Source organism: Phymastichus coffea, unplaced genomic scaffold (genome assembly GCF_024137745.1).
Source record: "Phymastichus coffea isolate CEN01 unplaced genomic scaffold, Cenicafe_Pcof_1.1 PCOF00019, whole genome shotgun sequence".
NCBI lineage: Eukaryota > Metazoa > Arthropoda > Insecta > Hymenoptera > Eulophidae > Phymastichus > Phymastichus coffea.
In genome coordinates this window covers 3,172,328-3,195,343 of record NW_026706830.1, presented here as the reverse complement: position 1 = coordinate 3,195,343, position 23,016 = coordinate 3,172,328, and the positions used below count along the sequence as shown (strand labels likewise).

Here is a 23,016-nt window from a genome sequence, read left to right as displayed (position 1 = left end):
TTTTCTTGCGTGTTGCTACACTATTGGATAAAAATATATTGGACCAGTTAATCTGATCAGATTCAAAGAAAAACTGATTGGCCACATCGGGAGCAAATAATATTTTGGACCAATTTATATTTACAATTTTAATACAAAGTGAGTAATACTTTTTATGTAACCAAAAAAATAATAGACATCGCGAGGCGAAAATTACGCGTCTGAGAATTTATATATATATTTCTCTATTCTGCTTAACTTATTTATGTTGTGAAAGAGACTAGAATAAATATTATAATTATAAACGCCTATAAGTGTATCCATATGCTTCCCCATTATATTAAAGAAAATCGCTATTACATTTTTCCTTATAATAAACAAGCGAAAAAAGTTATAAACGTTCAATTATTTATTTTACAAAAACGATATCGAGTGTCGAATTATAATTAACAGGGATTTCATTATTGACGCGCGAACGGGCCGGGGTGCCCGAAAGCCTGACTGCCGCCCGAGTCTAAGGCCGCTCGGCTGTTGAAAAGGCCTTCGTATGGGACAAACTCGCCTCGCGCTAAAGCCACGGCGAGGACATGGAAAATTGTTTTTCACACGATCAGGCGCTCAGGAATTCATTGGAGTTTCGTTTTTTTTTGGTCGCGTAAGCGTAATTAGAGTCTTCGCGTCTGAAACCGGGCGCATCCTTTTTCCGTTCCCACATTTCATGATTAGTTGACGGAATAGCATTGGCAACGTGATTCTTTTGCTTAAAAAATATTTGAAAGTCGAAACGCGGCTTAGCAAAATTCCCTTGGGGTATTATTTATGAACGATCGTTTAAAATTTTGATGTGCGCGTTTGCGAAATATTTTATTTCTTTTTTTTTATTCTGTTGTAATAGGGGACTGACACTTGGCATTATCCCGTACCATTCAGTTATTAAAATTTCCCTTAATTATTTTTACTTTTACTTTTATTACGAAACGATAGATATATATTAGTTAATAAAATATATATTTTATTGGTTAATAAATTAATTTATTAATCAATGATTTATTTTATTAATATAATTTATTTATTGATTAATGGAATAATATAAATTAATTATTAAAATAAAAACTTATAATTATATATATATATATATATATATATATATAATAAATTGTTACTGATTGATAATAATAATTAGTATTTTATTGGTGATTATTATTTGAATAAATTATTAATTGTTAATTATAATTAATTAATAATAGTAATTGGTATTTTTTTGATAATAATTATTTGATTAAATTATTATCTTGTTGGGAATTATTATCATTGTATTATCGGCTTTCTTCATTTATTATCTATAATATTAAAAAAAAAATATACATACAAAAGGACCCTGGGCCATACATAATCCGTAAACCACTGCGGGAAAATTTACTGCGACCTTATATGAAAAAAGAAAGCCGAATGCCTCGTCTTCCCATAGACCCCTGAGTCTGCTAGAGACAGCGGGTAAACTGTACGAAGCGCTAATAAAACCGAAACTAACGGATGTGGTAACATCAATGTAGAACCGCGGACAACCGGCATGGTTTTCGAAGGCATAAGGATTATAAACGCCTATAAGTGTATTCATATGCTTCCCCATTATATTAAATAAAATCGCTATCAAGTGTCGCGGTAGCGACACGCAGGCGAGTAGGTTATGAAATAACTGCGAACTGCGGGCGCACCGTACACTATATACAATACATTGGCTAAAAGGGGCGTGGCCAAAAGCATTTTTCATCGTTTCATTATTTTCACGAGCGATATGGGCATGTATTATATGGTAGAATCGATCATTGAGATTACCATCTTTCATTTAAAAAATGTTTTAGTTCGATTGATACAATTTTCACAAAGTTATTCGTAAAACAAGATTTTTTGATAGTTCACTGTCTGAGCAGCTTTTTGTCCTACCAATTTTTTTGTCTCACGCGTATTATACGCATATCCCATGAGTATTATACGTACGCGTAATACTATGTTATACGCATATTCAGTGTCCCATCTATCTCATGTCTCATGTACATACGTTTATGTATGTATATGTATATGTGTTTGTGTTTTTTTGTTTGATTTGTTTGTGTGATTTTATTTTATAATAAATACTTCAAAACAATACTACTCGAATGCAAAACTTTCCAGTACCAGTAAACAAATGTATACCTCCCTTCGGATTGACCTTTGACTAATGTATCATAAAGTGAATTTCAAAAAATGATTGAAAAAAATGGAATTGTTAGTATTTTGAACGGAGCATCATGAAAAATATTGTCAGCATAATCAAAGATCATAATAAAAGAGAGCATAATGAAAGATATCGTAGTTATTCATTTTTGTGTTGATTTTTTTATTATTATATTATATTATATTTATATTTATATATATTTATGAATTCCTTTATTTACAGATTAATACGAATCAATTATTATTTTTATTATTATTCTCTTGATTGTCTGGGTCATCGTCATTTCTGTTAGGCACGTAAGTGCACTCCTTTGCCATATTCCATAGAAATGTAGCCATGCGACTGGCATTACGCCTCATCCGAGAGTTCACAGCTGCATAGGGAGTAGTACCTATAACGATGAACAATTTGTTATAGTTCAAATTTTATTATATAAAATATAATATATATATTACAATTAAATTATATAGGAGGATGTCATATAAAATAATATCAAAACTTACGTCTGTTATTATTGCGGTTTCTGTTTAGTCTCATAACTGAACCTTGCATGGGCACATTATTTTGCTGATTTACAGGGATGTTTTGCAAAGGCCCTGCAAAATTATTTGAAAGAAATTTCTTTAGTATAAGTTTGAGCCACTAAATGAGGACATGAATTCGTTGCTTACCTAATTGTTGTCCAGCAAAACCAGCATTCTCAACAGCACGACCAGCATTATTTGGGACAGCATTTCTGTTAGCTGTATTAAATAGAATAAAAAATTGTAAAAAAAGTTTTGCAGGTTCTATTGTTACAAATTATTATAAAAGAGCAGCCGTACAAAAATGTATTATTACTTATATACCTTGAACTTGGTCATTGACTTGAGCTTGCACATTTGGTATTGCCGGATCGTTTGGAATTCCTTGATTTGCATGTCCAATTTCATTGAGTTGTTCAGGATGATGAACATGATGACCAATACCATCATTTTGATGTACATGTAAATGCTCATTGTCAACTCCAAAAATCACAGGATGATCCTGAATCTGCTGCACTAAAATTTATAGAAAACAGAACTAATTTATTTGTGCACAGTTTAGATGAGAATAAGTTTTAAGCTTGGTCATATAAATAAAACATATATGAAAAATCTATTGGTTTAAGGGAAAAAAATTAAATACACATACCAGGTACTTGAGCATTTTCTTGTAAGTTCGGTGGACGAATTTGAACTCGGTTTTGCTGTCCATTACCAGCTCTGGCAAGTCTTTCCAATTCTTCATTATGGTTATCAATATCCATTTGTTGAAAATTATCTGCAAAAAATAGTATTGATCTGCAAAAAATAGTATTGATAGCAATAAACAATGAATAAAATGGAAACGTCGGAAATACAGTTTACTGTATTTACTTCTTAGTATTGAAATCAAAAAGTATTGCATAGCAATAGCAATATGAACAATATATAAAATGGAAACGTCAGATAAAATTATTTCTAGATTACTATATTTACTTATATTATTCAAATCAAAAAGTATTGTAAATGAATTCAACTTTTTCATATGTAGCATATTAAACTAAAAACTAAACTATTACAAAATTGAATAACAATAACCTGCTAGATTGTTGTTTTGATTGTCTTCACCTAATAAGGCATTTATTTGAGCAACTTCATCCATTTTTTGTTGTTTGTTAAGTTTATAAAAAGCTTTCTAATTCACTGATAAAATTAAAGATTGAAGCGGTTTCCAGTATTTAATATTAATACTAATTGCCTTTTTGCTTCACGAATTGGCGATTCTAACTTATATAAATTAGCCCTAGTCTTGATCACATTTATCTTTAAACAAGTTGACTCTCGCAAGATTTTTTTACCATATTTTAGCGTCAAACCGAAATTTGCAGGTAACCTTCGCTTGTCAAAACAACGTGTACAAGCACGATCGAGAACAATTGACGTATAGCTCTAAATAAATCCGCTAGGAATGTTCACATCACCTTTTGAATATACCGCTTATACACGTGATTTTTTTTTAATTTGCTATGAAAACTTAAAGTGGGTATTTTTTTGTATTATTTTTATCTATATCGATTTCCTTCAAATTTAGCTCGATAATTAAAACAAAATTAGTTTTTTTCTACTTACATACAGTGTCTTTATTAATGATTTGTATTTAGATTTTTTTATTACTGCTGATAAGTTACTTTTACAGTATAATTTCAATTTTTCCTCATATTTAGAATTTTTTTCACATTATTGTTTACAAACATTTTTTTATAAAGATTTAGAAAACACACCATTCTGAAATTTTTTTATCTCAATACTACTGTTTTTTTACAAAATAATAAAAAACCTGGAAAAATAAAAAACATACTGTTATTATCAATTACATACTATTTTAATGAATGGCTATGCTTGACTCATTTTTTCAACTCACATGATTGTTTTTATTAGTTTAATATTTCATGTATTATGTCTGGAATGACATTCATTCAACAAACTCCACAAGAAGATAGAGAAGCTTTTGGCGTGGTGATATTCTTTAGTAATTTTGCCAGCTCGAGTTCCTCTAAAGGATTTACCTGAAACAAAAGAGTTCATTTTCAACTTAATTAACATATTTTTTTAAATATTATACTAACAAAAGACATTCAATAGTTAGAAAGTCATAAGTTAGATAAATTTATCCATCTATAGTATTATATAAACTTACGGTTATTATATGAATTAGTTGAAGATAAATTACTTGATGATTGACTAATCTGTATCAAAGAAGTAGATCTCGTTGATGGATTCTGATCAAACAGATTGGAGCTTGATATTGGAGCATTCCCTTCTTTAGAATAAGTTTTTGATTCTAAATTAGTATCTAGATGGCTAGACTGTACCAAAGAAATATCTTTTGATGGAATCTGAGATAGATTGGTGCTTGGTGTTGGAGCATTCTCTCCAGAAGAATTTGTGGATTCAACATTAGTCTTCAGAGTTGTTGTATTAGTGCACTCTCGTGCCAATGCCAAAAAAAAACTTTCCATCCTTCTAAACTGCGTTTTCTGTTTGGCATGTTTACCTCCTCTAGTTCCTCGTGTTTTTTTGTCTTGACGTTGCATATTTAGCTGCAAATAAATATGACCATGAAAACTACATAAGTTTTTTCAATTTTTTTGCAATATAATGAGCAAGTCATATTAAAACAATAAATACTGATAACTTGACTTGATTCATTTTAAAGAAATATATTGCAAACAAACAATTAATTTCAATTTTTTAAAACAAATAATGCACAAATATCCATGATTGAAATATAAGAATGTCACTGCAATCATGACAGATCTGAGAGCATTAAGTAAATAATCACAACTGATTATAAATATATTTTATAAACATGTTTTACTTGGTTTTAAAATTCGTGTGATCTATTTATACTTACTACTACTAAAAATTAGAATATTTTATAACTCTTCAAAAATTTTATTCTTCTGAGTGGCAAATAAAATTTTATGTATACGTACACATACATGTACATTGCCTAACCTAATAAAACAAATCACAACACATGCGTGTAAGTGATGTGAATCGAGTTTAAAAAATTACCAAAAAAGTTGCCAAAGAAATTTCGTCGATAATTTAATCGTTAGCTCATCCAGCGAAGCAACGGCATTCAGAATAAAACTTTACATTAATCAATCAAAAATTCAACAAACAATCAACGACATAAGGTTTGATAAAGTGCATATCACACTTCGGCAAGTTCCTCACTTCAGACCGCTCGCTCTCTCCAGCATCTACTTACTGTATATAGTGTATATTCCATGGCGGTGGCATACACATGTGTCAAATCAAAATTAAGGAGCAAAACAAACAGCAATCCGTCTTCTTACTTTTAACATTCTTGAAAATACGTAGCCGTTATTTTTGCGACAATCAGTGTGCTCTGAGTATTCGAGTATGTATTTTTCGATTATATAGTAGAATAATAATTTTTGCAAGTTCGGTGAATGATTTGCAGATTTGTGGTCTTGAGAAAGCTGTTCATCCATCCATCATTCAATTCAGATAAATCTGTTTGTTGGCCTTCTGGTCTTGTCAATAGTTCAGTGAGTAAAGCAAAATATAAATAGCCAATTTTATAAGCAATCCCAGCTGAAAATAGTAATTGGATATCTATTTATAAATACATGCATGAACGATATTTTTATCAATTAATAAATATATTTTCCTTGATCAATAGAAGAATATTTTATACTTACATTAAAAATAACACATCTAAATTGAAAATGTAAATTATATATTATTCAGCATGAATAACCAAACAAAGTTACGTATATGAATGTACTATTAACAAAAGCATACCTTTATTTCACAATTAATCACATCATTGTCTCAATTGCCATAAATTATCATCAAATCAAGATACGACAGTTTAATGATTTTTTTATGATTGACCATATCAATGGACAATGTCAGGGTCCGTGAAGGATTTATAATGAATAATTAATACTGAAGCCAATGGGACAATACATACAGTAGATTTCAATGGTTCATTGATAAAATTGTCAAAAAAAGTTACAGCAACTCAATGTCTCACTCACTTCAAGATCAATTGTTGATTAAAAATCCTTCACGGACACTGACATTGTTTATTTTTGGTAAGTCATACAAAAATGATTAAGTTGACAAAATTTGGCTTGGCAATTCATGGCAAATATGAAATGTACCACTGATAAAAGCATACCTTAATTCTACAATCGATCACATCATCACCTTATTTGCAATGAATGGCCAAATAAAGATACGTCAACATGATTATTTTTTTCATAACTTACCAACAATAAAGGGTGTCAGGGTCCCTGAAAGCTTTTTAATGAACAATTAATCTCAAAGCCAATGGGACAATAGAGTAGGTTTCAATGGTTCATTGACAAAATTTTCAAAAAAGTAACGGCAACTCATTTAGGAGCTAACATTTTTTGGTGTTGAAATTGAATATGTAAAACTTTTGCATAAAAGTAATGCAATGCTTCAAAATGATTACTAACCAATTTCCAAATTCTATATACCTGCATCTTTTTTTCAGATTTTGAGACAAGTAATTACAAAAGAAAAAGGAGTACTTCGAAGGTACAGAAGTGAGTATAATGTTTTTATATATAGTTACCATGAAATTTGTTTTTCAACAATAATTTCATAACAACTTTTCATTGTTGATTTCATAATAAATTTTCATTATTGATTTGGTATCTTTGAAAATCACAGTTTCCACGTATCGCAGGATACCATTTCATCAATAATACTTCATTTTTCAAATTTTCAAGTATATCTGTTTTTAATACTATATGCATTGAATTACTTTTTATTATTCGCTACTATGACGTTAATAAAATATGAATATTTTACTTTCCTCTTTAAAATATTTCCTCTCTGATTATTTATATTCTTGTGAAATTACAGGTACCTTGTATAGAACAGTAGAAACCGATATTGGTGAGTTTGGTAATAAAATAAGGCTGCTAAAAGCGCCGAATATAAGGCTGCTAATAGCGCCAAATAAAAAGCTGCCTAATGCGCTAAATCCAGGCTGCTTTAAGCGCCAAATACAAAATAAAAAAACTGAACACTGTGCAATATTTATCATAATTAGATATTTTATTATTGCAATATTTTGTAAATTATAATTTATTAAATTGTTTGCTATAAAATAAATAAATTGTTGAAGATACATACTATTTATGAAAATGGCTCCCTTCCCTCTCACAAAAGATGAAGAACTAATAGTTCGAGATCCATCAGCATGTCTCAAAGATTCTCACATCGATAAATTCCATAGTATATTACAATTAAGTTCAAATTTCAAGCCTAAAACCACACTTTATACATCAGTATTTGTTAAAAATCCACAAAGTAAACGATTCGACTCACTCCCTAAACATTTACCTCATTTACAGATATTGCATAGTTGCAATAACAATTGCTTTCAAGGTAAGTGTAAAAACGGACATTGGGTTTGTTTATACTACAATACGAAGCAAATTTTCATTTATGATTCATTGAATCAACAACGGTTACATAGTAGCCATGAAATATTTCTAAAAAATTTGTTTTCTCATTTCGATGAATTACGCATATCGTTTCCAAAAGTCCAACACCAAAATAATGCAGTAGATTGTGGGGTTTTCGCTATAGCTTTTGCGACGTCTTTGTATTTCAAAAAATCTCCAAGTACCATTCTATACGATACAACACGAATGCGAGAACATCTTATTGCCATGTTTTGGTCAAATAAACTCAAGCCTTTTCCAGAATTGTTGAATTACGATAAACAAAGCTTTGTACAAACTATAGAACTAAACAAAAAGAATGATTCAAGCGTTTCGTTTAAAAACTACAAAAGGTCGGAAAATTTACTGAGTTCATTTTCTAGTGATTGGAAAATTATTGGAATTGAAAACAAAGATAAACGTTCGAATTACGCGACGGCAGCTTTGCAGAGCTTGTTTCATTGCCCTTCGATCAGATTACAGTTTTTTAACAATACAGAGAATAACGAATTGCAAGAGGCTTTTCAGGCGTATGCTTCTGGTGACAGCCTGTCAATAAAAAAGGTTAGGTCTTTTGCTGGTTATAAATTTATTTTGAATGAACACGCAGATGCTGCTGATTTCATAGTAGAAATATGTCGTAAATCGAGAAACATGCAAGCAAGTCTTGCATTCAAATTTACTACAGAAGTAGGTTGTAAATCTTGTGATATTCTACGTAATTCTGAATCGGGATACAATTACATACTTCCATTATCCATTCCAAACAACATGCACCATTCGAGTCTCCAAAAAATTATTGAATGTAACTTTGGCCAATGGACTTACTTGGATTTACCGTGCGATAAACAATGTGGTAATCAAAAATGTATAAGAAAATCTGTTCAAACATCAAATGACATTTTAATTTTAAAATTGAAGTTATTCGAATTTAACAATGAAGGTAAAAGTAAAAAAATTACCAACTTCGAATTGGAATCTTTTGAAAAAGAAATAATATTCATTTCCGAAAATATGTATAGAGTGAGAAGCGCAATATTTTACGTTTCTAGTTTTCCATATGGGCACTATACTAGTGTGCTTCGCGAAGCGAACTATTGGAGAATGGTTGACGACTTGAGCGTTTGTCTATGTTCTACATTTCCGTGGCAGGAGGGGGCATACATTATTTTTCTGGAAAAAATTAGTGACCCAACTGCTAAAAAAAGTGATAAAAATATTTACGAGTCCACAGAGAAACTGAATAGCATTGATAATGACAAATCAAATCTCAAGTCTGTTAAAATCTTTCCAATTCAATCTTCTAATATCCTAAAAATCACTAATGGTAATAATAGTTCAGAATTCCAAAAAAATGATATGATATCTGCTGTAGAAATAACTGAAAGAAAAACTTTTGACTCGAAAATAGAATTAGAAAAGGTGGGCATAGAAAAACCACAATCAAAATTCGTATTGAAATTTCCAACTAGATCAAGTGTAATGATATCAAAAGTCAACGATTTTAATGATGAACAACCTGTAAATAATAGTTATTGTGGAGTTAAAAATGATGTGGACGACTGTTACAATAATATGGAATTTTCGAAAAATGATCCGATATCAATTGTAGAAATAACTGACAGAAAAATAAATGACTCGAAAATGAAATTGAAGAACTTGGGAGTTCGAATTTGCAAATCTGTTCTGAACAATCTCTCTCGTTAGAATCGGATGGTATTGATAATATAACAAGTGAGAGCATGATTAATTCGTATATTATTGACATGAATGATTCTCAATGCTTTATTAACACCGCCCCAACGCAAATTTCAAATCAACCATCGCAAAATCATAGTCAACAACTATGCGCAGAAAGGTCTCGAAACTACTATCAATCCCACAGGCAAAAAATTTCTGAGAGACGTAAAATTCAGAATCAATTAAAAACGAAATTGCAAAAGTCAAAATTTCATGAAACTTCAAAATTAGAAACAAAAACAAAAGTTAGACAAAAATCATCCGCAAAGAAGTTACAAAAGTATTATGAATCTCATAGAGAAGAAATTTCCCAGAGACGTAAAATTCAGTATCAACTGAAAAAGAATTTGCAAAAATCGACAGTTAATGAAACTTCACGAACACAAAGACAAACCAGCAAAAGTTATTATAAAAAAATAAAGTGTGCAATAGATTCCTTGAGATATTTGCAACACAAGCAAATGGCTTATGACATAAGAATAAAAAAGAAAATGTATTGTTTTTCAAAAACGACTTCGATTTTAGAAAATCGAAAAAGATGTAGGCTTCGAACACCAAAAATCAGACGAAAATCTAAAAAGATTACTATGCGTCATAGCACTCGATACCTTTTACAATCTAAAGAATATTACGTAAACAGTGTTCTACAAAATATCAATTGCCCTTCATTATCGGCATTAATTGAAGCTGAACAAATTGTTACTGCAGCCATTTATGCCAGAGATCAGGCAGTCGAACACGTCAAATCATTTATCAGAAAGTGTAAAAATGACGTTGAAGTTTCTTTGGCCCGTTTGGGTAAAGAACCGATTAGTGGTAATGAATTATTTGCTGCAACTGCTTTATGTGGATTAGCAAAACATTGTTCCAAATCGGAAGCCTATTTCGCAGAAACATCATATAATTTCAGAGATGCATTTAAAAATTTAAAAAGTATTGTTGTTAATACAAAAGGTCAGGTGACAAATGTTCTTCCCTTGGAATCATCAACTACTTGGTTTTGTGGTGAAAATTGCAAAACTCTTGACCCAGATATATTACAAATACTAACAGATTTATTCAAAGCCATACTAAATGTTTCGTATACTGACGGTTCCGAATTTTATCTAAATATCGATATGTGCTCTTGTGAATCACGAAATTCAAAAAAATGGGACATCCAAAAGTTTGTTATGATCAACCTCTTTTGTGCAAATCAATGTTTTTAAAGTTGAGTTATTTATCGGCTCATTATCCTTATCTGCAAAAAATAAAACGACAAATTTATAGAATAAAAGCTGGTTATCGCACAATATCTCAAATTGATGACGCACTAAATTCACGTGATATAACTGAAATAAGAAATATAGCAAAGTCATTCAATGACTCACGCACTAAATTTCATTGCTCAGATGACGTGATATGTTTAGACGAAGTCAAAATCAAAGAAAAATATGAGAAAAGTATCATTGAGTATCAGAAGATTGATAGGGATCCTCCTTCTATTCCATGTATTTCATGTGAACGACTTCTTTGTTTAAGAGATATGACGTCTGCACAGAAATGCGCAGACGACCTGAAAGTTGAAAATAAATCATACAATTTACGAGGTAGGAAACCTGTTAAATATGTTGATGACGAAGAAGTCGATGTTGATGAGTTTTTGGAAAAAGTTGAAGACAAAGAGAATGCTAAAGATCCCTCATTCAAAATACAAAGCAAAGAACATTGGAACAAATTTTTGCAAATACATGACCCCATCACTATTTCAAAAGCTTTTATCTGTAGCAATTGCAAAAATAATTTTGATAAAAATTGTGTACCTTCAAATTGTACTATGAATAAAATGTCCAGTGAAGAAGTTCCGACTGAAATAGTTGTTCTCAACGATTATGAAAAAATATTGATTCAGCGAGCAAAAGCGTTTCAGACAGTCGTAAAAAAAGATACTGTTATGAACAAACAACTTCCACATTATGTTAAAATCGATAAAGTTGTGGGTGGAACATTTCATTTACCCCTTCCAATTGAAGAAACTTTAAAAAAAATATGCCCTACAGCGGATGCTTTGATGAAAGATCAAGATGTGTACGTATTAGTGAGAGGTAATGCAAATAAAAATAAAGTTATGTGGGAAGATTATGTTGACGTTAAAAAAATATGGAAAGCTCTATATTGGTTCAAATTAAATAATCCTTTATTTGAAAATATAATTATTCCAGAAAATCCATCTAATCTGTTGGATGATTTGCAAGACTGTGGGGTTGCTGATGAGGATAATAATTTCATTGATGATTCAAATGTAGATAATGTGGAAAAGAAAAAAAATAGTGATTGCTCCAGTGACGGACAAAAAAATGTTTCAGAACCGCAAGTTCATCTGCAAAACTGTAAGATTGACGATAAGAATAACGAAGTGATTAATCATTCGATTGCTCGCGATGTAGAAAATAAAATGAACAATGACTGTTCAAATAAGGATAAAAAAAGTGATGAAAATATTTCGAAAAACCCGCAAGCACTATTAACTCAAAAATCCGGGTCTGACAGTTTTTATAATCAATTTACAATTTATCCTTTACATAATGAATCGAAAAATATCGATGACATAACATTATATCAAATGTTGAATGTTTACGCCACTGCCATAGACGCACGAGAAAAAGCGTTGGATCTTATGTGTTTTCCCGACCTGTTTCCAACCGGCAGACATGGTATGTATGAAGAAAGAGATTTTCGTTTGAGAGAATCAGATTTCATTAAAAGCAAATTAACTTCGAAACATTCACGCTTTCGATTGAACAAACAGTATCTTTTTCATTTATTATATAATCATAATCGTAGACAAATTGCTGCAGGAGTGTTCCATAAATTGAACATTGTTAATCCACATTATAAATGGACAGCTGCGGATTTACAAAACTTGAAAAAAGATGACAATCTTGAATCAAACGTCAACAGCATTTTTTCACGTCTGAGAGGTACGGAAGCATATTGGAAACAACCAAGGAATGAATTAAACTGCATGATGAGAGAGTACGGACCAGCAACATTTTTTATCACGTTCAGTCCTGCTGAATGGATGTGGTCGGAAGCTGGGGAATACATTCGTAAAGTGAATGGTTGGAGCGGTAAATCAAATAGTGAGTTAATAGCTGCTGATCCGGTTTCTGCTGCTAGATTTATTGATAATAGATTTAAAGCAATGTTGAATTACATTTACTCTTCCTCAAATCCAATAGGGAAGGTCTCACATCACTATTATGTGCGTGAATATCAAGGAAGAGGGCTTCCACATTTTCATTGTATATTTTGGATTCAAGACGCGCCGACATTTGGAAAGTCTTCGAATGAAGTAGTCATCGTTATTGATTTCCATAACGACGGGCCCGACGAGTAGTCTTACGAAGTTTATTCGAACTTTGTTTCAGAATAAGTAAACGTTCTTACAACTAGGCTATTTTTAGTTGTGACAATCGAAACAATATCTTATATCTCATTCTTTTAGCATATATTTAGAATGATTAGTTTATTATTGTCAATTCCAACTAGATCGTATCAATATTTCTAAACTTATTATAACTATAAATTTCTTAAAACTTTGTAACTTGTTGATGGTAAGGAACTTGTAAGTAGTCTCTATCATTATAGCATAACACCAATCTGTGAAACCAAATCAAACTGATGATGTAATCAAAGATCGCTACTCAAAATAAATTCGGAAGAAGAATGGATTGTATTCTCGTAAAATAAATGTACGTAATCAATACACTATAGATTTCAATAAATGCAGTTGAAAAGAAACATTCGATTTTTAACCACACGCTAATTTTTTGAACTAACTCACTACAATTTCTAACTATATAATAACCTAATAAGTTATAAGTTCGTTGTTGATTTTCTCAGCCACGGGCCCGACGAGTAGTTTTATGGCATTTATTCAAAGCTTAGTAATTTGAGTTTTAATTATTTACTTGCCTGTACAAAATTGATTTCAGAACGTTCTCTACTTTAGGGCACTAATCTATTTGAAATCAAGTGCGAGAAAAAATCTACTTGCCTGTATAAAATTGATTTCACAATTTTCTCTAGTTTAAGATTAATGCAGATTCACCTTTCTTGAGTGGATTATTAGGATCGTATTTCGTTCACATACATTGTAGCTTGAAAACAATTTCAGTTTCATAAATGCATGCAGCAAAAATGCTCTTGGATCATGGGATTGACATCCATATTGGACATAGTGAGGAAATAATAGCGATATAAATATTCATTAGAATAAATATTGTTACTAGACACTAGATGTTAATGAGATGCCAATACCTACTCGCCTGCCGGTTTTTTACCTTTCTGGAAAGGTGTGTGGGGTAAGGGCCAAAGGATTACATTTTTCCTTATAATAAACAAGCGAAAAAAGTTATAAACGTTCAATTATTTATTTTACAAAAACGATATCGAGTGTCGAATTATAATTAACAGGGATTTCATTATTGACGCGCGAACGGGCCGGGGTGCCCGAAAGCCTGACTGCCGCCCGAGTCTAAGGCCGCTCGGCTGTTGAAAAGGCCTTCGTATGGGACAAACTCGCCTCGCGCTAAAGCCACGCCGAGGACATGGAAAATTGTTTTTCACACGATCAGGCGCTCAGGAATTCATTGGAGTTTCGTTTTTTTTGGTCGCGTAAGCGTAATTAGAGTCTTCGCGTCTGAAACCGGGCGCATCCTTTTTCCGTTCCCACATTTCATGATTAGTTGACGGAATAGCATTGGCAACGTGATTCTTTTGCTTAAAAAATATTTGAAAGTCGAAACGCGGCTTAGCAAAATTCCCTTGGGGTATTATTTATGAACGATCGTTTAAAATTTTGATGTGCGCGTTTGCGAAATATTTTATTTCTTTTTTTTTATTCTGTTGTAATAGGGGACTGACACTTGGCATTATCCCGTACCATTCAGTTATTAAAATTTCCCTTAATTATTTTTACTTTTACTTTTATTAGGAAACGATAGATATATATTAGTTAATAAAATATATATTTTATTGGTTAATAAATTAATTTATTAATCAATGATTTATTTTATTAATATAATTTATTTATTGATTAATGGAATAATATAAATTAATTATTAAAATAAAAACTTATAATTATATATATATATATATATATATAATAAATTGTTACTGATTGATAATAATAATTAGTATTTTATTGGTGATTATTATTTCAATAAATTATTAATTGTTAATTATAATTAATTAATAATAGTAATTGGTATTTTTTTGATAATAATTATTTGATTAAATTATTATCTTGTTGGGAATTATTATCATTGTATTATCGGCTTTCTTCATTTATTATCTATAATATTAAAAAAAAAATATATATACAAAAGGACCCTGGGCCATACATAATCCGTAAACCACTGCGGGAAAATCTACTGCGACCGTATATGAAAAAAGAAAGCCGAATGCCTCGTCTTCCTATAGACCCCTGAGTCTGCTAGAGACAGCGGGTAAACTGTACGAAGCGCTAATAAAACCGAAACTAACGGATGTGGTAACATCAATGTAGAACCGCGGACAACCGGCATGGTTTTCGAAGGCATAAGGATTATAAACGCCTATAAGTGTATCCATATGCTTCCCCATTATATTAAATAAAATCGCTATTACATTTTTCCTTATAATAAACAAGCGAAAAACGTTATAAACGTTCAATTATTTATTTTACAAAAACGATATCGAGTGTCGAATTATAATTAACAGGGATTTCGTTATTGACGCGCGAACGGGCCGGGGTGCCCGAAAGCCTGACTGCCGCCCGAGTCTAAGGCCGCTCGGCTGTTAAAAAGACCTTCGTACGGGACAAACTCGCCTCGCGCTAAAGCCATGCCGAGGACATGGAAAATTGTTTTTCACACGATCAGGCGCTCAGGAATTCATTGGAGTTTCGTTTTTTTTGGTCGCGTAAGCGTAATTAGAGTCTTCGCGTCTGAAACCGGGCGCATCCTTTTTCCGTTCCCACATTTCATGATTAGTTGACGGAATAGCATTGGCAACGTGATTCTTTTGCTTAAAAAATATTTGAAAGTCGAAACGCGGCTTAGCAAAATTCCCTTGGGGTATTATTTATGAACGATCGTTTAAAATTTTGATGTGCGCGTTTGCGAAATATTTTATTTCTTTTTTTTTATTCTGTTGTAATAGGGGACTGACACTTGGCATTATCCCGTACCATTCAGTTATTAAAATTTCCCTTAATTATTTTTACTTTTACTTTTATTAGGAAACGATAGATATATATTAGTTAATAAAATATATATTTTATTGGTTAATAAATTAATTTATTAATCAATGATTTATTTTATTAATATAATTTATTTATTGATTAATGGAATAATATAAATTAATTATTAAAATAAAAACTTATAATTATATATATATATATATATATGTATAATAAATTGTTACTGATTGATAATAATAATTAGTATTTTATTGGTGATTATTATTTGAATAAATTATTAATTGTTAATTATAATTAATTAATAATAGTAATTGGTATTTTTTTGATAATAATTATTTCATTAAATTATTATCTTGTTGGGAATTATTATCATTGTATTATCGGCTTTCTTCATTTATTATCTATAATATTAAAAAAAAAATATATATACAAAAGGACCCTGGGCCATACATAATCCGTAAACCACTGCGGGAAAATCTACTGCGACCGTATATGAAAAAAGAAAGCCGAATGCCTCGTCTTCCTATAGACCCCTGAGTCTGCTAGAGACAGCGGGTAAACTGTACGAAGCGCTAATAAAACCGAAACTAACGGATGTGGTAACATCAATGTAGAACCGCGGACAACCGGCATGGTTTTCGAAGGCATAAGGATTATAAACGCCTATAAGTGTATCCATATGCTTCCCCATTATATTAAATAAAATCGCTATTACATTTTTCCTTATAATAAACAAGCGAAAAACGTTATAAACGTTCAATTATTTATTTTACAAAAACGATATCGAGTGTCGAATTATAATTAACAGGGATTTCGTTATTGACGCGCGAACGGGCCGGGGTGCCCGAAAGCCTGACTGCCGCCCGAGTCTAAGGCCGCTCGGCTGTTAAAAAGACCTTCGTACGGGACAAACTCGCCTTGCGCGAGTTATCACCTATCATTCACTGATTTTAATTCGTCTGATCCTAACACTCGCAATAGCTAATCTTGGCGAAAGGTCAGTCCGAATCAACTAATCACTGGTTCTCTTCGTCCGATGATAATACTCACGTTCGATTCTACGAAATGGCAGATAGGTCAGCGCAAATTAGTAGGCATCGGTATCGACGGATCCACGCGTCGTGACAACCTAGTACATCGAAAAATCCACTCCCGCACTCCGCGATTAATACTAATGAGTGGCACTTTGCCTACTTACGGTTTTTCCTGCTGAGATTCGGCGAACGAAATTAGCGTGAAAAAATAAGGTGGTTAGCGCAATTAATCCTGCGAAACAAGAGTATCTGGCACAGGTACTCCTTCTGGCTCGAAAAACAACGGCAAAATGGACGAGAATCGGCTTTTCGCGGTCAAAGATCGCTTTTCTTCTCCTCTTTCCGAGAAGAAATATTATTATTAGTCGGTATGCTAATTCGGATATCGGTAGCGCCCTCCGAATATTTTATCATTGGTCCGTATGTAAATTAGAAGGATACAGCACACTCCTTGACTCTTCTACTTTCGTCGTTATTTATCCTCTCTCACCTCCCACTAAGATAGCTAGCATTAATTGATGGGAAAGATGTACCCCTACTCTTATCTATTTTTCTATCCGGACGGAAATCAAATTTTAATCTAATTAACTTATTGGTCGTGACGTCACCAGCGAATTTTGTCAGAGGTTCAAATTCTGTCGGTTAATTTATCGATTAAATTTAACGGGGTATTTGTCGCTCGCTATTATAATAGGGGGTGTGTCAGTCGCATGCGAATTTTTATAATTTGGTATTTCTTTCATGTTCATTTTTGGGCCCTCGTTCACTGCCCAGTCATATAGAGAGGGCCTATTGAATTTGATCTCAGAAAAGTGGTTCCGTATAATTAGGAATTCAGTTTGACTTGTTAAACCAAGACTTTTCCCACAGGGTATACGTATCCAGCCATCCTGGAAATATGTTCCGTCCGTACGGACTACCCCAATTTCACTAAATTTGCTACTCTACTGGACAATATCTTGGTTTTATATATCTAGATTATCATAACTTTATATATTTCTTACATTTTAAGCTTTCAACTGTATTCCATTTTATATATACATAAATTCAGAATTTTATTGTATATATAAAATCATATTATTGAATTAGCACATTAATTCTTAATATTATTTCACAAAAAGAGTCCATATGATTGGAAATAAAAAATTCAAACTACGGATATTCCATCAATTCATATCACTTCATATTACTTTGAAAAATTGTATATTACTATGATTCTAATTAATACAAAAAACAAGTAGTTTGAAAAATATTAATAGTATCAAATAAATAATGTTCATCGCAAACATGGCAAATAACTCATTTTTTTTTCATATTAAATCATTGACTGCATATTAGTATGAGAAATTGTCCATATTCTCAAGGTACTAATAACAAAAAGTAATCTGATTGTACTTATAATTTTATTAGTTCATATCAATTCAATGGTAAAGAAAGTATATTGTTTCATCATATAGAATGTGAGGATAGTTGATCCATTAAATAAAAGGGAATTTTTCAAGTAAATTTAAAAAATCAATTGTGAGCTGCTATCGTTATTATTAATTATACTACTATTTTTTTTCAAGTAAATTTGAAAAATAATTTGTAAGTTGCTACCATTTTTTATTATTTATACTACTATTTTGTACGGTCATTATAAATGATAACAATATTTAACTAAAACTCACTTAATTTCTTAATTAATGTTTTAATGTTTATAATCAAATGGCAAATCATAATAACTCATGTTTAAAATTATTTTCATATTAAAATCTTTGACTGCATATTAATTTGAGAAATTTTCCATATTCTCAAGGTTCTAATTACAAAAAGTAATCAGAATGTACTTATAATTTTATTAATTCATATCAATTCAGTGGTAAAGAAAGTATATTGTTTCATCATATAGAATGTGAGGATAGTTGATCCATTAAATTAAAATGTAAGGGAATTTTTCAAGTAAATTTAAGAAATAATTTGAGAGCTACTATCGTTATTATTATTTATACTACTATTTTTTTTCAAGTAAATTTGAAAAATAATTTCTAAGCTGCTACCATTATTATTATTTATATTAATATTTTGTACAGTCATTATAAATGATAACAATATTTAACTAAAACCTCCTTAATTTCTAATTTAATGTTTATAATCAAATGGCAAATATACCTCAATAAATGTCGATCACCGAAAAAAAAGGGAAGCTCTTTCTATTTGTGGGATTGGAAAAAAACAAAACATAAAAGTATAGGATATAATAGTTAAAGATAAATACTGTAAAATAAAAATTTACATATTATCTTTATTATAGTAAGTTAGACTATAGTAACTATTGAGTTATGAATTGTTTAGATTTGTTACCGTATAATATTTAGATGTATTACATACCATTTTCACACCATTACAATATAAGGAAAAAAAAACAGTCAAAAATATAATAAAAAATCAAATCTGATCGTCAAAATATATGCAAGCTTATATTTATTTTTTTATTATTCTATAGCCTATAATGTTTCTTGATATGAAAATTAGTTATAATATAATTAAAAATATATCGATACCCTAAATTTTACTTCAATATTATTATTTTAACATTTCTCTTTGAGATTTTTACATGTACAATGAATGAAAAAAACGTTATTATACAAAATTGATTGTATATATGCAAATTTTACCTTAACATTGTATACATAATAAATTATAATTTATCGAAATTCAACATGCATTCCAACAAGTAAAAAAATAAATCCTGAGAAAATGAAATAACATTGAACAAATACATGTTTCATCAATAAAAAATATAATGATAAAAGGAATGTCAGAACGAGGGCCCTATGCGAAAAGTAAAACGTTTCGCTTTTGCGATTTTTAATTTTAATTTTAGTTCGTTGTGAAAAAATATATAATGTACGTCATCTCAATTGTAGCGCCACCATATTCGGATTTATATATAATTCAATTCATCATTTCATATAATCTATTTCGCTCACGCTGTCTCGCTCGCTCGCTCTTAGTCTGTCTCGCTCGCTCATGCTCAGTTCATCTCGGCGCTTGAATATGGCCGCTCGGTCTCCCGCGTGTACACCTCGTGTTCCCGTAACGGTCGTTGGAGCGCCTCCTGGGGCGCTCCCGTGTGGGTCAAGTGACGTGTTCCCGGGTGTTTATGTGTGGTTCCCGTTGTGAGTGTGTGTGGCGCTCAGGATATCACCGATGGTGTTCGGCAGCCCGACACAGCTGATTGCCGGCTACCACTTGATCGGCGATTTTCTGCTCGGCCCAGGTGTTTCAGTGTTTCGTGAGTGTCGACTTTAGTGCCTGGGAGTGTAACGGATCTGCATGTGTCATTAACATGCATTTCCGTTGCATTTCCCAGTGAAGTTTCCGAGTTTCTTTAGCCGGTCGGCAACACGTGGTCGTGAGTGTTTGCGTGCGCTCTCTTAGTCCGTGGTGGGCTCCTTTTTGTTCTTTTGAGTGTCCACCGGATTACGTTCATCGAGTTTGTTTCGCCAATATCTCCGGTGTGGTTGTTCGCGTATGAAGAAGGATAATCGTTTCTTATAGGACGCGTTTGTTTTTATTTTGTGCAACTGGTTACGGGGCGGCAAGGGACGGGAATGGCTTTTCTGAGGTGTTGCAAATAATGCAGCGCTTAGGAAAGGCCTTGTAATGTACCGCATTACACCCTTTAATACTAAATTAATAAGTTAGATGGTGCTACAGTCGATTCACCCCCACTCTTTCGTTTGAACTATCCACTACCGAAGAAAAATCATTATGAACTTGAAGAAAATCATTGTTATTTAGTAACAAACTTTAAGGAAGAAGATAACAATGGAATCATTTTCGAGCTCGATGCTGAATTCCAACTTATTTTATCAGATCGAATTTCAAGAGCCATCATGAAACATTATGATCTTTATATATTACTTTCAGATCATGTACAAAAATATTGTTTACAGATTGAATATCATAGCGCTGGTAGATTTCAATTTATTATTTAATGTAACAAAAATGTATCTTTATTTCAATAAAGTATGTACAATAAATTTATTATAAAATATATTGTGGAGAGGTAAATGAGTCACAGGTGTTTCTACTAAAGCAGGTTTCGACTTGTTCTAATGGACTCACAAGTGATGATGCTCAAATGGAAATACCTCACAGGTGAGAGCGAAGGTTGGGGCTCTTACCATTAAAATAAAACAAAAATTATTTATTATTAGTGTGATATTTATTTGAATAAAATTTACTTTACATAAACGTCTTTATTCTTTCATATCTATAAAGTCTTATCTATCCATGAATTGTGCGAATTGGCGAATCCCAACCATTTAACGTATACTTGATTACCACGTTTCCTTAAAACTTTTTCAATGAGATAAACATCAGGATACATAGCTTTCTGTAGTTCTTGCTCGTAAAAACCTCCAACAATTGGATTGCCTTTATAATCTCTTAAATGATAAGTGATAGGCTTTGTCTTCGCAACTCGTTGAATAATAAAAATCTCAGTAGACCAGTTAGGAGTGTATCCTTTTTCGAAAACGTATTTAGACTTGCTCACACGTACTTATCGCCTATTTGGAATTTAGGGCTCTTAACGAAAAGACGTCGGTCGTAAGAGAATCGTCTCAACACCTGCGCTTCATGCGTTGACAAATAGTTGCCTTAAGATTACTATAGGTTGAATATAGATTTATTTTATACTTTGTCATTAGTCTTTGAAAATTTGAATTGTAGAATTCTTTGCCACAATCCACATGTAGATTTCTAGGAGTGCGTCCTTTTTTTAATATAGACTTCATTGCATAAGCAACATCTACACCAGTTTTTTGTTTCACAGGAACTGCCCAAGCGTACTTTGAAAATATATCAATGACAGTTAATAGATATCGAAAGCCTTTGTTCTCTCTCGAGTAGCCTTGCATCTCTACAAGATCAGCTTGCCATGTCTCATCTATTCCGCGTACATCAACTTTTCTACGGGGATAGTTTCGACGTGCTGGTTTATGTAACTCATCCACCACTCTTTGATGTTTCATTTTAATCTATTTTTTAAATTGATTTAAAAAGTCAAACGGTCCAATATTTCTTTCTTTCTCCTTATTATTATTATTATTAATATTAACTTCTTGTAACTAATTAATAACTACTCGATGCTTTACGAATTCTAATCTTATTGTATCCAATGATTTTATAAGATCATTTATCATACTCGTAAGCGTAGTAACGTTAGCTTTAATAGTTTTTCGCAACGTTCGTAAGTTTACAGCATCGTTACTCTCCTGAGGATCGGCTATATTACAAATTCTTTTGTCCGTCTTTAGTGATTTTATACCATACACCAAAAGGACCTCGATTACCTTCCTTTTTTTTAATCAATATACGTCCAAACACTTCAACACTCATTTTATTACTGAGTAATATTTAGGATTCTCTTAATATATATAGCCAGCTTCACGTAATTCTTCAATAATTGAATGAATTTCATTAACATGACTATAATTACCGGCGGTTTGTTCGGCAATAAGCAATCTCAATCGATCAACGAGCTCGTTTGGATCATCCCAATATACATAAGTAAATAACGTTCCTTTTCTTGCTATTTTATAGTTAGGAAAAAGACCTCTTCCATCAATAGTCAATTTTCGCTTCTTAGCACTACCACTTAAAGATAAATTTGGACCAATATACTTTTTGAATTTATTTACACGCTTATTGCGATATTCTTCATTTATTTCATATCTCTTACGATGAGCGTTAGTGATTTCAAGAATTTTTATATAATTTTCAATATCCAATGAATTGATTAATT

General features: G+C 31.6%; 1 protein-coding gene and 1 long non-coding RNA gene across 2 annotated transcripts in view; both read right to left on the bottom strand.

Annotated features, from left to right (window-relative positions):
- Nucleotides 1-23,016, bottom strand: part of LOC131675344 (disintegrin and metalloproteinase domain-containing protein 11) — a 2,271,363-nt gene that overhangs the window by 2,153,168 nt on the left and 95,179 nt on the right. The window lies entirely within an intron of this gene.
- LOC131675330 (uncharacterized) lies at nucleotides 4,497-5,018 on the bottom strand. The gene is made up of 3 exons (XR_009303042.1): nucleotides 4,895-5,018; nucleotides 4,619-4,763; nucleotides 4,497-4,534 (listed from the first exon to the last, which is right to left on the bottom strand). It is a non-coding gene; the product is annotated as an uncharacterized LOC131675330 (long non-coding RNA).